Source organism: Bufo bufo, chromosome 5 (assembly GCF_905171765.1).
Source record: "Bufo bufo chromosome 5, aBufBuf1.1, whole genome shotgun sequence".
NCBI classification, from domain to species: Eukaryota; Metazoa; Chordata; class Amphibia; order Anura; family Bufonidae; genus Bufo; species Bufo bufo.
The window spans coordinates 556107790-556126413 of record NC_053393.1 but is presented as its reverse complement, the minus strand read 5'-3'; the positions used below and the strand labels follow the sequence as shown (position 1 = coordinate 556126413).

At 48.6% G+C, this 18624-nt stretch overlaps 1 protein-coding gene across 7 annotated transcripts in view; it reads left to right on the top strand.

Annotated features, from left to right (window-relative positions):
* Positions 1-18624, top strand: part of LOC121000834 (zinc finger protein 383-like) — a 1218895-nt gene that overhangs the window by 46655 nt on the left and 1153616 nt on the right. The gene's annotated exons all lie outside the window — the stretch shown is intronic.

The window sequence follows — 18624 nt, the reverse complement described above, 5'->3', positions numbered from 1 at the left end:
ACCCTGGTGGCCCTCGGATGCCCTAATGGTAATGACAGGGCAGAGACAACCCGCTCCTTCCCTGATGAAGGAACCAGCGTCTCGCTGAGGCCTAGTAAACAACAAAGGTGTGGGGAATACAAAATACAAGCGGAACACTTAACTTCTGAGGCTGATGGATGAACAGGACTTCGACTAGAACCACACTCCAGCTCTTCCAAAAACCAAATGAAGCTATCCAGAGCAAGGAGTGATGGGTAAAGTCAGACTAAATAGGGGGAGGTAAAGGTCACATGATCCACACCTGAACAGGAGGTGTGGACATACAAGCAACACACAGACAAAGTGAAACTAAAACCAAAAGAGGCTGTCAGATCACTAATGTGCAGATAATCTTTCAGACCTTCTCAAACCTGTCACCGGTGTGACACTCGCTCCAGATACATCAGCAGTCTGGTTTTTGCCTCCTGTGCAATGTAAGTTCTGCCTGGTTCTCCTCCCTGTCTGCTGCTCCGTCTCTCCCTCTGAACTCGCCTCCTATTCCTCTCTCATGGGCAACCACGTGACGTCCATAGACACGTCATCATCAACGTCACCTTCCCCACCACTAACATTAGAGATCTCGGAGTAGGGAGCAACAGCGGGGACTAACCTCCTTGGGCTGATCTGGGTACTGTCGTCAGACTGCTGAGTGGCGGCCGTTGCTACCTCCTCTTCCTGATCCGATGCCAAGAATGGCTGTGCATCAGAAATGTCTTGTGATGGATCGGGAAATAATTCCTGTGACTCAAGTGGAGGGGATATGATGGTGGTGGTGGTGGTGTCTTTGGGGGTGGACACAGCAGAGAGTAAAGAGGGTGCAGATAAAGAGGAGGAGGAGGGTGCAGAAGTGGAAGGCTGAGTGAGCCACTCAACAAAGTCTGGTGCGTCCTTTGACGTAATCGAACGCACCTTCTGCAACTTCCCACTTAGGCTATGGCCTGGTGCTCCTGCCCGACCCCTACCACCCCTGCGGAATGGCCTGCCTCTTCCTCTGTCTGTCATTTTTTAAATTACCCTGTGACAAGAGTCTCTAGAGAAGCGCAGTGTATGTGGAAGAAGGTATATAACACCCCGCTTCAATCTGTCGTTTTGGATGGCGACTGGTATATCACACCAGTTATAATAATTTTTTCTAATTGCGTTTGTCACTCTTTGTAGTATCGCTGCAGAACCGCTCACCAGTCACAATGCTGCACAATACAAATCCACTATAATATAATTTCTATGTTAGAAAGTATATTATAAGTGTATGACACCCCTATGTACTGCACACCTATCAATAGTACACCTATACCAGTCCTTAAAAGGACTTTTGTGGCCCTATTAGCTAGCGATTTGTGTCCCTAACAGCCTGTCCCTGCTCCACACAGCAACCTCTTCCTACACTGGCAAAAGACAGAATGTAAAATGGCGGCCAGATCAGGTCTATTTATAAGGTAAGGGGGTATGTCTATGTGCTGAAATGTCTCAACTGGCTGTCCTGTACCACCTGATGGATGTGGCATGGGTCAAAGTTCTTCACAATGTAAAAGAATATGGCGGGCGCGAATATCGCCATATGTTCGCATGTTCGGAGAATCGCAAACGAGCAAAGTTCGCCCCGAACCGACTGCTGGGCGAACCGCAAGGCCATCTCTATTGGGTATATGGAATCTAGCTTCTCTCTCTCTCTATCAGACTGAGCACATGGAGGCTAGCTTCTCTATCAGACTGGGTATATGGAGGCTAGCTTCTCGATCAGACTGGGTATATGGAGTTTAGCTTCTCTATCAGACTGGATATATGGAGGGTAACTTCTCTCTCTATCAGACTGGGTATATGGAGGCTAGCTTCTCTCTATAAGACTGGGTATATGGAGGCTATCTTATCTATATCAGACTGGGAATATAGAGGTTAGCTTCTCTCTATCAGACTGGGTTTATGTAGGCTAGCCTCTCTTTATCAGACTGCATATATGGAGGCTAGCTTCTCTCTATTAGACTAGGTATATGGAGGCTAGGTTCGCTCTCTCTCTATCAGACTGCATATATGGAGGCTAGCTTCTCTCTATTAGACTGGGTATATGGAGGCTAGGTTCGCTATCTCTATCAGACTGGGTGTATGAAGGCTAGCTTATCTCTATCAGACTGGGTAAATGGAGACTAGCTTCTTTACCAGACTGGGTATATGGGGGATTGCTTCTCTCTCTATTAGATTGAGTATATAAAGGCTAGCGTCTCTCTATCAGACTGGGTATATGGAGGCTAGCTTCTCTCTTTATCAGACTGGGAATATGGTAGCTAGCTTCTCTCTATCAGACTGGATATATGAAGGCTAGCTTCTCTATCAGACTAGGTATATGGAGGATAGCTTCTCTCTCTATCAGACTGGGTATATGGAGGCTAGCTTCTCTATATCAGACTGGGTATATGGAGGCTAGCTTATCTCTATCAGACTGGGTATATGGTGACTAGCTTCTATACCAGACTGGGTATATGGGGGATTGCTTCTCTATTAGATTGAGTATATAAAGGCTAGCTTCTCTCTATCACACTGGGTATATGGAGGCTAGCTTCTCAGACTGGGTATATAGAGGCTAGCTTCTCTCTAACAGACTGGGTTTATGAATGCTAGCCTCTCTTTATCAGACTAATTATCTGGAGGCTAGCTTCTTTCTATTAGACTGGGTTTATGGATGCTAGCCTCTCTATCAGACTGGATATATGGAGGCTAGCTCCTCTCTCTCTCTCTCTCTCCCTCTCTCTATCAGAGGCTAGCTTACTGTCTATCAGACTGGGTTTATGGAGGCTAGCTTCTCTCTATTAGACTGGGTATATGAAGGCTAACTTCTCTCTATCAGACTGGGTACATTGAGTTTAGCTTCTCTATCAGACTATGTATTTGGAGGCTAGCTTCTCTTTCAGACTGGGCATATAAAGGTTAGCTTCTCACTCTATCAGACTTGGTATATGGAGGCTAACATCTCTCTATTAAACTGAGTATATGGAGGCTAGCTCCTCTTTCTATCAGAATGGGTATATGGAGGCTAGCTTCTCTGTATCAGAATGGGTATATGGAGGCTAGCTTCTCTGTATCAGACTGGGTATATGGAGGCTAGCTTCTCTATCAGACTGGGTATATGGAGGCTAGCTTCTCTATCAGACTGGGTATATGGAGGCTAGCTTCTCTGTATCAGACTGGGTATATGGAGGCTAGCTTCTCTCTATCAGACTCAGTACATGGAGGCTAGCTTCTCTATCAGACTGGGTATATGGAGGCTAGCTTCTCTATCAGACTGGGTATATGGAGGCTAGCTTCTCTATCAGACTGGGTATATGGAGGCTAGCTTCTCTATCAGACTGGGTATATGGAGGCTAGCTTCTCTATCAGACTGGGTATATGAAGGCTAGCTTCTCTCTCTTTATCAGACTTGTCAATCTCTCCTAAAGGGATGCACTTTCTCTATCATCAGATATATAAGTATATGATATCCGCAGTGTAGTCTCTGAACAGGGGCCCTCCTGTCCTTTGGTTATGGTGGGCAGCTTGTAGCTTACAGTGTTTCCACCACATGCAGAGGAGGCTGTAGCCAGATTAGCGGCCATTACCTTCTTTGCCAAAATCTGTAATCTCTTTCTGTCGGCTAAATCTACTGTAGATCTTCTCTGTTCTGAGGGCTGGCAGATAAGTTGCTTGTGGCCTGTAGGGGGGTGGTGTCTCCCTCCAGGAGCTGCTCTGAGGTCTTCACTCCTCAGCAGTCAGCCATTAACGCCAGAATCTTCCTCCTAGAGAGGAAGGAAGGGTGGAGCCAGCCCTGACTAGCCTCATGGGACCTCCGCCTCCCCATACAACTTTATAAAAGGGTGAGTAGGGGAGGTATAGGCGCAGGGGACGACCAGCAGATGAATAAGTGGGTGAGAAACAGACAATGCGGTTCAGGGTTCTAGGACCCTTTATCAAGTCTATTTCCATTTTTGGATACGGTAGGCGCTAGTATCCAACTCAGCCATGATGGCACTGATCCTTGTTAGGAAGCTGTACTGCCTCTCACCACCAGTCACTTCGTTAGTGCGATGCCTTACCCACTAACCCTATGAGCGCCTTCTCTCTCTCACCATATTATACTACACAACTTTATGGGATTTGTAGTACATACACATAATGCATGAAATACAGTGATATTAACACTTTCAATGCTTTACATTGTATTTCAGGACACTGCAATACTGCCGCCATTTGCCTGATGAAAGAGAAAATGCTCGTTCATCGTTTTCAGATGGCAGATCGTGGTGTCTACTAATGACCTGCCACCAGCAACCACTATACAGCATGGGGAGGAATGATGGCATAGCGATCGCTCCTCCCCATGTAATAGCAGCGGTCTCCTCCGCAAGCGACCAGGCGATTGCCCCTAAGTGACTGTTCCTTTATATGCTTTTATATGGTAGAAGTGCTGCTGTACCTGTTTATGCCTTTTATCGCGGATATTATTCAGTAAATCATTTTTCACTTACCTGCTGTTTAAGACTATTTGTTCCTATATCCCAGATTCCATAGTAAAACATCCATAGAGTACCGATGAGGCCGCTACTAATACCAGTACTACTATTACTACCCCTACACAGGCGCATACACTGTATCCATTGCCTATCTATGTGCGCCTAATTCCCTCCAGTCCCCATAGTGCCCTCAAATGGTAATTATTATCCATTTGTGCCCACCATACATCAGTTATGCCCTCATTGTGCCCTCACAAACTAGTTATGCCCACATTGTGCCCTCATACAGTAGTTGTGCTTCCATTGTGCCACAGAACAGTAGTGATATCCATATTGTGCCTCGATATAGTAGTTATGCCCACATTGTGCTCTCACACAGTAGTTATGCCTAGACTGTGCCCTCACACAGTATTTATGCCCACATTGTTCCCCCATACAGTATTTATGCTTCTATTGTGCCACAGAACAGTTGTTATATCCATATTGTGCCTCGATATAGTAGTTCTGCCCACATTGTGCTCTCACACAGTAGTTATGCCTCCATTGTGCCCCCACACAGCAGTTGTACCAACATTGTTCCCTCACAAACAAGTTATGCCCACATTGTGCCCAAATACAGTAGATATGCCCACATTGTGCCCCCATACATTATTTATGCCTACATTGTGCCCCCATAGAGTAGTTTTGCCTACATTGTGCCCCCCATACAGTAGTTATGCTTCCATTGTGCCACAGAACAGTAGCTATATCCATATTGTTCCCCGCTATAGTAGTTATGCCCACACTGTGCTCTCACACAGTAGTTATGCCTACACTGTGCTCTCACACAGTAGTTATGCCTACACTGTGCCCTCACACAGTAGTTATGCCTACACTGTGCCCTCACACAGTAGTTATGCCTACACTGTGCCCTCACACAGTAGTTATGCCTACACTGTGCCCTCACACAGTAGTTATGCCCACATTGTGCCCCCATACAGTATTTATGCTTCCATTGTGCCACAGAACAGTAGTTATATCCATATTGTGCCCCGATATAGTAGTTATGCCCACACTGTGCTCTCACACAGTAGTTATGCCTACACTGTGCCCTCACACAGTAGTTATGCTTCCGTTGTGCCCCAACACAGTGGTTATGCCTTCAGTGTGCCCCACACAGTAGTTATTGTGCCCCTACATGGTAGTTATGCCCACATTGTGCCCCCACACAGTAGTTATGCCTCCATTGTGCCCCCACACAGTAGATATGCCCACATTGTGCCCCAAAACAGTAGTTATTCTCACACTGTGCCCCCACACAGTAGTTATGCCCACATTGTCCTCCCATACAGTAGTTATGCTTCCATTGTGCCAAAAACAGTAGTTATAGCAACATTGTGCCCCCATACAGTAGTATTACCTCCATTGTGCCCCCACACAGCAGTTATGCCCACATTGTGCCCTTACAAATTAGTTATGCCCACATTGTGCCCTCAAACAGTAGTTATGCCTCCATTGTGCCCTCAAACGGTAGTTATGCCTCCATTGTGCCCCCACACAGCAGTTGTACCAACATTGTGCCCTCACAAACAAGTTATGCCCACATTGTGCCCTTATACAGTAGTTATACCCGCATTGTGCCCTTATACAGTAGTTATACTCACATTGTGCCCCCATACAGTAGTTATGCTTCCATTGTGCCACAAAACGGTAGTTATATCCATATTGAAAAAATGTGGGGGATTCAATCAGCACAACCCTATATGTAGGTGCACATTGCTATGGCGAAATACATATACAAAGAAAAAGACACAAATGCAATGGCACTCTGCAACCAGCATTCTGCCCTGGGCAGAATGCTGGTTGCAGAGTGCCAATGCATTTGTGTCTTTTTCTTTGTATATGTATTTCGCCATAGCAATGTGCACCTACATATAGGGTTGTGCTGACTCAATCCCCCACATTTTTTCTTTGTAGTATATATTGGAGGCGTGGCGATCTCCTTGGAGTCATGCACACCTGACCAGTCAATCTGTCCTGGAGGCTGGTTTTAAAGTCAGTATAAAACTGAGTCTGCTTATATAGAACCTACCAGTAGCCATTTGGCTCCAGGAGAAGTATATGGTGGGCTCAGCGTGCATGTTGGTACTTGCATCCCTGGATCCGATGAAAGCTGTAATGGCACCGGACGGGGTTAAAAGCAGAGCGTGCTTGGCGTGCACGCTGACCTGCATTCCCTGGACTTTGTGTGGCTGTCATGGCCCATAAACAGGTAGGAACTAGTGTTAGGGACCACTCAAATAGAGGCGACCTTGACGTGGTGAGTGGCTTATTACGCTTTGGCCAAAATGTACACCAATGCCTCATCCAGCATAGAGGCAGGGCAGGATGCTGGTTGCAGAGTGCGATTGCATTTGTGTCTTTTTCTTTGTATATCCATATTGTGCCTTGATACAGTAGTTATGCTTCCATTGTGCTCTCATACAGTAGTTATGCCCACACTGTGCCCTCACGTGGTAGTTATGCCTCCATTGTGCCCCCACACAGTAGTTATGCTTCTGTTGTGGCCCCACACCGTAGTTATGCCCACATTGTGTCCCAACACAGTAGTTATGCCGCCATTGCGCCCCCACACCATAGTTATTGTGCCCCTACATGGTAGTTGTGCCCACATTGTGCCCCCACACAGCAGATAGGCTGTACCCCGAAAACAGTAGTTATTCTCACATTGTGCCGTCACAGTAATTATACCCACATTGTGCCCCCATACAGTAGTTATTCCGATACTGTGCCCTCACATAGCAGTTATGCCTCCAACGTGCCCCCACACAGTAGTTAATATCTCAGGGACAGGACTCATCTAAGGTTCATTTGCATATGTATTAAATCGTTTTTTTTACACAATAAAAGCACACAGAGCTATGGGGACTGGGTATTGCGGATGTGCTAGCGGCGATCTAGCAACCCATGTCCTCAGCTCTATACCCCAAATCAGGTGACAGGTTCCCTTTAAGCCCACATTGTGCCCCCACACAGTAGTCATGCCCACATTGTGCCCCCACACAGTAGTCATGCCCACATTGTGCCCCCACACAGTAGTCATGCCCACATTGTGCCCCCACACAGTAGTTATGCCCAAAATGTGCCCTAAAACAGTAATTATTCTCATACTGTGTCCTCACACAGTAGTTATGCCCACTGAGATGTAGGTAATTGATCCTTTTTCTTCCTTTGGGGCCAATTAGATAAGGAAGTTGTGGAGAAGGTAGAGAAGACGGGGGAATTCTGCCGCATTGAGTAAATTGGCCTTGTGTACATATGATAAACTAAAATCCTTCCATTTACCCAACGTGGATTCTGAATTATTAATATACAGATTGATACTGAATATAATTTCTCATCACGTAAACTCCCAAATATTTTAAGGAGAACCGAGAAGGAAACCCGAGGACCAGAACAGTTTAGAAGGGCCCCACAGCATTGTTATTATTTATGGTAAATGCCCCACATCCTCCAGCTTCGTATGAGGGAGGTCATAGTGACCATGAGCAGGATATCATCCGCAAACGCTGCGACTTTCAGATCCCACCGTGAGTCCCTTAGAAGTCGGGGTACGCAGTCAGTGAAGCAGAAAGGAGTCAATAGAAAGGTTAAATAACAGGGGTGACAAAGGGCAGCACTGGTTCCCCGGAAGAGATCTATTAGCGGTGAATAACGCCCATTGGCCGCCACACTGGTAGTTGCATTCATATGAAGATACTGAATAGGCTGATGAAACCTTGGGCCAAATCTCCCCGCCTAACACTCTATACAGACGGGGTCATTCCACCTTATCAAAAGCCTTTTTGGCGTCTGAACTCATCGGCATCGCAGATGGTTGTAATGGGTCCTGAGCCAAAACCGTAGTTTTGACCACTAGCCTAATATTTGCTACACTACTACAACCCAGAGTAAAACCCGCCTGAGCCCCACAGAGAAGGCCAGGGAGGAACAATTGTAAATGATTTGCTAAAATTTTCTCCAGTAGTTGATAAAGGTGGTTGAGAAGTGGGATCGGGTGATATGACTGGGGCATTAGAGGGAGGACTTTAGTATGTGAATCAGCATAATGATCAATGGGAGCACCCCAAAGAAATGCCAAATTGGAAAGTTTAGTCAAAATGGGATCCATGTTGGGGGCCCGAATCTTGTAAGACCGTCAGGGCCTGGGGTCATGCCCGGTAGACGCAGCAGCGATGGCCTGCCTCACTGTATCCTCAGTGATCGCCACGTCCAACGAATCCTGTTCTTCAATGGTCAGAGACAGCAAATCAGTGGAGTCCAAAAAGGAGTTAATAGCGGGGCCAGGGGTCAGCGGGAAGGATCTGTAAAGTCCCTTGTAGTAGTCAGAGAATATCTGCAATCTCCACACGGTCAGTAGGGGAGGACCACAATAGAAGGGCACCAGCCATGTGCACTCTGTGGTGCGGATGGGTCCGCGATCCGCAAGATACATCCAGATAGGACATTCTTATCTTTTGCGGAACAGAGGCACGGATCGGAAACCCACTGATGCACTACAAAGAGCTTCCGTGAGCTTTTGGGTTGATGCCTCCGTATGTGTCGTGGCTGTATGTTGCGGATCGTGGACCCATTCAAGTCAATGGGTCGGCATCCGCACCACAGAGTACACATGACTGGTGCCTGTGCATTGCGGACCGCTATTTGCGGGCTGAAACACGGGCACGGAACCCTTACATTTGTCTGAATGCGCCCTTAGGGGGACTAACAATTTACCAGTCTTGTTTCCCCAACGGTAACATTATTTTGGGATGGTTGGGAATGTATAAAGGAGTCTATAATGTGCTTGGCCATAGAGTGCGCTGATGTGTTTCAGGGGAAGGGATTGAAGCATATGGGGGGAAGGGGGCACGACCTGAGATCAGTTTAGGGGGATGGGGGCACGACCTGAGATCAGTATAGGGGGATGGGGGCATGATCTGAGATCAGTATAGGGGGATGGGGGCATGATCTGAGATCAGTATAGGGGGATGGGGGCATGATCTGAGATCAGTATAGGGGGATGGGGGCATGATCTGAGATCAGTACCGGGGATGGGGGCATGATCTGAGATCAGTACCGGGGATGGGGGCATGATCGGAGATCAGTACCGGGGTTGGGGGCATGATCCGAGATCAGTATGGGGGGATGGGGACATGATCTGAGATCAGTATGGGGGCATGATCTGAGATCATGGTGGGGGGATGGGGGCACTATCTGAGATTAGTATCGGGGGATAGGGGCACAATCTTATCTCAGTATGGGGGCACGATCTGAGATCAGTATGGGGACACAATCTGAGATCAGTATGGGGGGAATGGGGATAGGGTTGAGCAATATCAAAAACATTCAGACGATAACGATATTAAGAAATTTACCACGATATATATCGCGATAAATACCCGTTTAAAAGAAAAAAAAAACACAAGGAGACATTATACTGTGTGGGGGCAGCCAGAAGGAGAGGTTATACTGTATGGGACAGCCTCAAGGAGAGGTTATACTGTATGAGGGCAGCCACAAGGTGACGTTATACTGTATGGGGCACGGGGGCAGCCACAAGGAGACGTTATACTGTATGGGGCACTGGGGCAGCCACAAGGAGACGCTATACTGTATGGGGGCAGCCACAAGGAGACATTATACTCTATGGGGCACTGGGGCAGCCACAAGGAGACGTTATACTGTATGGGGGCAGCCACAAGGTGACGTTATACTGTATGGGGCACTGGGGCAGCCACAAGGAGACGCTATACTGTATGGGGCACTGGGGCAGCCACAAGGTGACATTATACTGTATGGGGCACTGGGGCAGCCACAAGGTGACATTATACTGTATGGGGCACTGGGGCAGCCAAAAGGAGACATTATACTGTATGGGGCAGCCACAAGGAGATGTTATACTGTATGGGGCACTGGGGCAGCCACAAGGTGACATTATACTGTATGGGGCACTGGGGCAGCCACAAGGTGACATTATACTGTATGGGGCACTGGGGCAGCCACAAGGAGACATTACACTGTATGGGGCACTGGGGCAGCCACAAGGAGACATTATACTGTATGGGGGCAGCCACAAGGAGACATTATACAGTATAGGGCACTGGGGCAGCCACAAGGTGACATTATACTGTATGGGGCACTGGGGCAGCCACAAGGAGACATTATACTGTATGGGGGCAGCCACAAGGAGACGTTATACTGTATGGGGGCAGCCACAAGGAGACGTTATACTGTATGGGAGCAGCCACAAGGAGACGTTATACTGTATGGGGGCAGCCACAAGGTGACGTTATACTGTATGGGGCACTGGGGCAGCCACAAGGTGACATTATACTGTATGGGGCACTGGGGCAGCCACAATGAGACATTATACTGTATGGGGCACTGGGGCAGCCACAATGAGACATTATACTGTATGGGGCACTGGGGCAGCCACAAGGTGACATTATACTGTATGGGGCACTGGGGCAGCTACAAGGTGACATTATACTGTATGGGGCACTGGGGCAGCCACAAGGAGATGTTATACTGTATGGGGCACTGGGGCAGCCACAAGGTGACATTATACTGTATGGGGCACTGGGGCAGCCACAAGGTGACATTATACTGTATGGGGCACTGGGGCAGCCACAAGGAGATGTTATACTGTATGGGGCACTGGGGCAGCCACAAGGAGACGTTATACTGTATGGGGCACTGGGGCAGCTACAAGGTGATGTTATACTGTATGGGGCACTGGGGCAGACACAAGGAGACGTTATACTGTATGGGGCACTGGGGCAGCCACAAGGAGACGTTATACTGTATGGGGCACTGGGGCAGCCACAAGGAGACGTTATACTGTATGGGGCACTGGGGCAGACACAAGGAGACGTTATACTGTATGGGGCACTGGGGCAGACACAAGGAGATGTTATACTGTATGGGGCACTGGGGCAGACACAAGGAGACGTTATAATGTATGGGGCACTGGGGCAGCCACAAGGAGACGCTATACTGTATGGGGCGCTGGGGCAGCCACAAGGAGACATTATACTGTATGGGGCACTGGGGCAGCCACAAGGAGACGCTATACTGTATGGGGCACTGGGGCAGACACAAGGAGACGCTATACTGTATGGGGCACTGGGGCAGCCACAATGCGCCCCCCCCCCCCTCCCTCAGTATAACATACATGGTCATAGACAGACACAACACCTTTATTAGACAGTCGGTCTCTCTCGCCCTCCTCCTCATCGCTCCTGTGCTGCTCGGCAGCCTCGCTCTGACGTAGGTGAGCGGAGACTTCATTATGGGAGCTCAGAGGAGCCAGGCCGGTGTAGTGTCAGAATGCTATACTGTAGCGGAGAGGCAGGGTGAAGTGCAGTATCTCCGCTGGTAGACAGGAACAATCAGAATGAAATGCAGGTAGCGTGTATATATCCCATCCCTCCAAGAACTAGACGACACATAGCTTGGAGGTGAACTGCCTGGCCGCTAGCTTGCAGCCCTTTTTATTACATGCTCCCATGAAGGAGAGGGACACACGCATTATCATACATTAACCAATAACATTGTAGTTACAACCCACACATATTCCTCCCCTCTGTCTAGGAGATAATTGAATCAATCACTGTATCTCCCCAACTATCTCCTAAACTGAAAAGTTACTACACAATGGGACAATAGAAACCCACCCAGCATATTCCTCCCCTCTGTTTGGAGCTAATTGAGTCAATCACTGTATCTTCTCAACTATCTCCTAAGCTGAAAAGTTACTCTTATACATTTTTACAACCTTGTGAGTTTACAGGTTACATACATAAAACTTATACCAATTTAACCAGTATAACTTGAGGATAACATATCCAAAACACAGTGGCAACTTGGAATAAATGGGGGGGGGGGGGGGGGGGTTGTCACAAATACAGTCCAACAGTTCTCAATGTGGCTGGTTTTGCCACAATGCTCCCCCAGAACCAAGCCGGCATACACAGTCTGATCCAAACGGATCGGCTTGGGGAGGTCCGGAAGAGTACCCACCGATCATTGTTCAAGGTCAGTTTGTCTGGACAACCCGTCGGCGTTGCCATTCTGCTTCCCAGGGTGGTAGTGAATTGTCAAGTCAAACGGCTGCAGCGCCAAACTCCAGCGCAACAGCCGGGCATTGTCTCCAGACACCCTGTTTAGCCATACCAACGGGTTGTGATCGGTGAGTAGCGAGAACTGTTGTCCATAAATGTACGGCTGTAGTTTCTTTAAGGCCCACACCACGGCCAGGCATTCCTTTTCGATGGCGGCGTAGCTTACCTCTCGGGGTAACAATTTCCTGCTTAAGTAAGCTACAGGATGCTCGCCGCCATCGGCTCTGACTTGGCTCAGTACTGCTCCCAATCCAAACATTGAAGCGTCTGTGTGGACAAGAAAACGTTTAGTTGGATCAGGAGCTGCCAAGACAGGAGCATTTATCAAAGAGTCTTTCAGTTTTTGGAATGCCTGTTCACACTCTGGGCTCCAGGTGACAATCTTAGGGAGATTTTTACGGGTAAGGTCAGTGAGGGGTTTTGCTACGGCGCTATAATTGGGTACAAATTTCCGGTAATACCCAGCGGTACCTAAGAAAGCTAATACCTGGGTCTTGGTGCGGGGGGTTGGCCATTTGGCGACAGCCTCAATTTTAGCGGGTTCTGGCTTCTGTTTCCCACTACCCACCCTGTGTCCCAGATACTGAACTTCTGCCATCCCTATATGGCACTTGCTGGGTTTTAGGGTCAGGTTGGCTTCCCTGATCTTATCTAGGATAAACCCGATATGGGTTAAATGTTCTTCCCAGGAGCTGCTGAATATGGCGATATTGTCTAAATATGCGCACGCAAACTCCTGGGATCCTTCCAATAGCCGATCTACCATCCTCTGAAAGGTAGCCGGGGCGTTCTTCATCCCAAATGGCATGACCTTAAACTGGTACAGGCCAAATGGGGTGACGAACGCCGACTTGGGGATGGCATCCTCGGCTAGGGGAATCTGCCAGTACCCCTTACACAAATCTATCGTCGTGAGGTACTGACCACGGGCCATCTTATCTAAGAGTTCGTCTATCCTGGGCATAGGATAGGCGTCTGATACAGTCTTGTCATTCAACTTCCGGTAGTCTACGCAGAAACGGGTCGTGCCGTCCCGTTTCGGCACTAGAACTACCGGGGAAGCCCAGGGGCTGTCGGAGTGTTCTATCACCCCAAGCTCTAACATTTCGTCAATCTCCTTACGCATGTGTTCCTTGACAGATTCAGGGATGCGGTAAGGGGGTTGACGCATGGGCAGCTGACCAGGGGTCTCCACTCAGTTAGTGGCTAGGGGGGTATACCCTGGTACATTAGAGAAGGTTTCGCTTTTCTCTCGTAAGAGATCTACAATCTGGTCCATTTCCTGCGGGTTTAATCTTTCCCCCAATTGTACCTCTCCCAGGTCTTCGTTCCGGTTCCCCATTCCCAGGAGATCAGGGAGAGGTAAATTGTCCATATCTTCTGCAGCAGAGGCGCAAATAGCATTTACCTCCTCTGGGCGTTCATGATATGGTTTTAACATGTTAACATGGAGCATCTGGCTAACTCCTGCTCCCGTACATGGACCGATCACATAGGTGGTGTCACAGACTTGTTCCACCACCTTGTATGGGCCCTGCCAGGAAGCCTGCAGTTTATCATTCTTAACAGGTTTAAGGATCAACACCTTTTCCCCCACTTGAAAACTGCGGTCCCTGGCACCTCTATCATACCATCGGCGCTGCCAGTTCTGGGCCGCCCGGAGGTTAGAGCGTACGGCCTCAGTTAGCTCCTCCAAGCGGTCCCGAAACTCCAGCACATATGGTACAACAGGGGTACCATCTATCGTGACTTCCCCCTCCCAATGTTCCCGGATTAAATCTAAGGGGCCCCTTACCCTCCTTCCGAACAATAACTCGAAAGGTGAGAACCCAGTGGACTCTTGAGGTACCTCCCTGTATGCGAACAACAGGTGGGGCAAAAACCGCTCCCAGTTCTTCTGGGTCTCCATGAACGTACGGAGCATTTGTTTCAATGTTCCGTTAAAGCGTTCACAGAGCCCATTAGACTGGGGGTGGTAGGCCGAGTTTATAATCGGCTTTACCCCACATGTTTTCCACAACTGGCGGGTGACTTCAGCGGTGAACTGGGTGCCCCTATCAGAAATAATCTCTCGGGGGAAACCCATGCGAGAGAATATTTTAATAAGGGCCTCGGCTACGGTTTTGGCATGAATATTAGTCAATGCCACTGCCTCAGGGTAACGGGTGGCGTAATCTACTACCGTCAGGATAAACCGCTTCCCCGAGGGGCCGGGTTTAGCTAGGGGTCCAATAATGTCAACAGCTACCCTACTGAAGGGTTCTCCAATTATAGGGAGGGAGTGTAACTTAGCCTTATATTTATCTCCTCGCTTCCCTACTCGTTGGCAGGTGTCACACGTTTGGCAATACTGCCGAATGTCTTTAGAGATACCGGGCCAAAAGAAGTTCTGCGTTAGCCGGTGTTTAGTCCGACTAACGCCTAAGTGTCCTGACAGGGGGATGTCATGAGCAATGCGTAGTAACTCACGTCAGTATCTCTTAGGTACTACTAACTGTCGCATAGATACGGGAACTGTACCGGCTACTGTCTTCTCTGCATATCTATACAGTAACCCCTTTTCCCACCCATATCTCTCCCCCTCTAACCCAGTTTGGCTTCCTGCTACTTTATCTTTATATACTTTCAAGGAAGGGTCATTAGCTACCTCACTACCAAACTCTAATGGGGGGGCCCAAGGGATAACAGGGGTATTGTTCCTTACCTGAGCCTCAGAGTGATTTGCCGGTGGGTTGGTGCGGGCCTGCTGCCTGGTAACAACAGGTAAAGCTTCCTGGAGGTTCCGTTGTGGCACAAGTCAGCTCCCCCAAATCGTTGCCCAAAATAATATCCGCTGGCAAATCTTGCAGGAGCCCCACTTCCACATTTCCAGACCCCGCTCCCCAATTCAAATGTACCCGGGCAGTAGGAATCTTGTAGATATTACCCCCGGCTACTCGAACAGCTACACATTCACCGGTGAGCTGGTGAGCAGGGATCAAGTGATTCCGGACCAAGGTGATGGTGGCGCCAGAGTCTCGTAATCCTTGGCGGCTCCTGCCATCTAGGTGGACGGCCTGGCAATGTCCTTGTCTGTTGTCAGAGGCTGCCTGTATCGGGTTGGCCTCGTGTAGAATGCCCAAGGGCTCCCCTGGAGGCATTGGCACCAATTGCTGCTGGGAAAACTCATTTTGGAAGCAGTGTACTGCCGCTGGGCGATGAATCTGCTGGCTAGGGTTTCCCCAGTTGGAACGGTTTCGGTTCCTGGGACAATCTTTCTGGATGTGCCCCTGCTGCTTGCAAATATGGCATCTGACCTGAGGGCGAGACTGGTATCTGGGTGCTTGTTGGTAGTTGCCCCCACTCGATCTGTAGGGTGCTGGACTGGATGCTGGAACGGGTGCTGGAATGGGGTTAGTTGTAGGGGCCCCGGAAAGGGGTCGTTGTGCAACCTTCTGTGCCCGCCGGGCATCTTGGTACTCGTCTGCCATAGTAGCTGCCACATGTACGGTATTGGGTTTGCGATCCCGTAACCAGTTTTGTAATTCGTCAGACAGTCCTTGAAAAAATTGCTCCAGTAATAGCAATTGTAACAGCTCTTCCAGCTGGGTTACCTGTGCTGCTTGTACCCATCCTTTAGCAGCACGGGTCAATCTATGTGCCCATTCCGTGTGGGTATCTCTCTCGGCTTTCTTTAGCTCCCAAAAGTGCTGGCGGTATGCCTCAGGGGTAATGGCATACCGGGTCAATATGGCTTGTTTTACCTTTTGATAATCTGTGCTGTCCTCACCTGGCATAGTCCGGTATGCTTCTGCTGCCCTACCCGACAATTTGCCGACCAATAGGGGTACCTTATCCGCAGGATCGATTTTATGCAGCTGGCATAATCTTTCGAAGTCCTGCAGGTACCCATCAATGTCCTCGGTTTCCACATAGGTTTTAAATGCATGGTGCGGTAATTTCTGTTTTTCTGATATTACCGGATATGCAGGAGGGTTTGCTCCCCCAGGTGAAGTGAGGTTTGGTCGGGTGGCCGCTAGATATTCATTAACATCAGCTGATGTCCTTTCCAGAAATTCCTGGGAATGTGGCAACGGAAAAAATGCCAGCCTTATTCTCATTTCGTTGGCCCATGCTGAGCTATATGTTTCCGTGGCTGCTGGTGTAACTGCTGCTTGATCGCCCTCCATGAGTTCTGCAATAATGACTTTTTTCGCTTTGTTACTGGCAATAATTCCTCTGGCTTCCAGTAATGCCTTTAGCGTTTCTCTTTTCAGCCTGGTATAATCCGTCCCCATTCGTCATCTGTTCGCATAAAATCTGCATACTCATGAACGATGACTTTGTACGGATGAGGTTCCTTTCCGTTCGTATCAAATAAAACAGCTGAACGGTCTTCTGCTGTGAGATTCGAATCCCGTCGCTTGCCACCAATTGTAGCGGAGAGGCAGGGTAAAGTGCAGTATCTCCGCTGGTAGACAGTAACAATCAGAATGAAATGCAGGTAGCGTGTATATATCCCATCCCTCCAAGAACTAGACGACACATAGCTTGGAGGTGAACTGCCTGGCCGCTAGCTTGCAGCCCTTTTTATTACATGCTCCCATGAAGGAGAGGGACACACGCATTATCATACATTAACCAATAACATTGTAGTTACAACCCACACATATTCTTACCCTCTGTCTAGGAGATAATTGAATCAATCACTGTATCTCCCCAACTATCTCCTAAACTGAAAAGTTACTACACAATGGGACAATAGAAACCCACCCAGCATATTCCTCCCCTCTGTTTGGAGCTAATTGAGTCAATCACTGTATCTTCTCAACTATCTCCTAAGCTGAAAAGTTACTCTTATACATTTTTGCAACCTTGTGAGTTTACAGGTTACATACATAAAACTTATACCAGTTTAACCAGTATAACTTGAGGATAACATATCCAAAACACAGTGGCAACTTGGAATAAATGGGGGGGGGGGGGGGGGGGGATTGTCACAAATACAGTCCAACAGTTCTCAATGTGGCTGGTTTTGCCACATATACCTTATCAGAATGCTATACCCTCGTCTCTTCCGGTGATGCGGCCGCACTGGAAGTGACGAGACTCAGTTGGAGGAGGGGGTGTGCGGCACTGCGCAAGCGCCGATTTAATGCGCATGCGTGTAACCGGCTGGGTAGTGGAAGGTGCGCACGCGCGGCAATATACTCCCGTTGGCCACACACATCAGGATTACACCGCGCGTGCGCACTCAGAGGTAGGTAGATTCGTCAGTGCAAAATGTTCCATTAGATCTCCCTACCCATGAGTGCGAACGTGCAGTGTAATCCTGATATGTGTGGCCGATCGGAGTATATAGCCGCGCGTGCGCACACTCTACTACCCAGCTGTGGCTCTGGGCGCAGTGTGTCCTGGCCAGTTTTGCGCATGCGCATTAAGTGGGCGCTTCTCTCGCAGTGGTGCTATAATTTTGACTTACCCATGGATCTGTGCTTGCGCAGCGCCGCACACCCCCTCCTCCAGCTGATTCTTGTCACTTTCGGTGCGGCCGCGTCACCGGAAGTGACGAGGGTATAGCATTCTGATAAGGTATAGCATTCTGACAGAACACCGGCGGCTGCGGTCAGTAACTGCTTGGATGCAGGGGGGTATTGGACGCAGATGACGTCACAAAATACCGCGGTTATTAGGAAACAGCGAAATCGCTGTTTCTTAATACCGCAGTATACCGCCAACAGCGGTATATTGCCCAACCCTAGATGGGGACATGATCTGAGATCAGGATGGGGGCATTAGATACACAGCTCAGCAGACAGTATCACACAGGATAGGATTAGATACACAGCTCAGCAGACAGTATCACAGGATAGGATTAGATACACAGCTCAGCAGACAGTATCACACAGGATAGGATTAGATACACAGCTCAGCAGACAGTATCACACAGGATAGGATTAGATACACAGCTCAGCAGACAGTATCACACAGGATAGGATTAG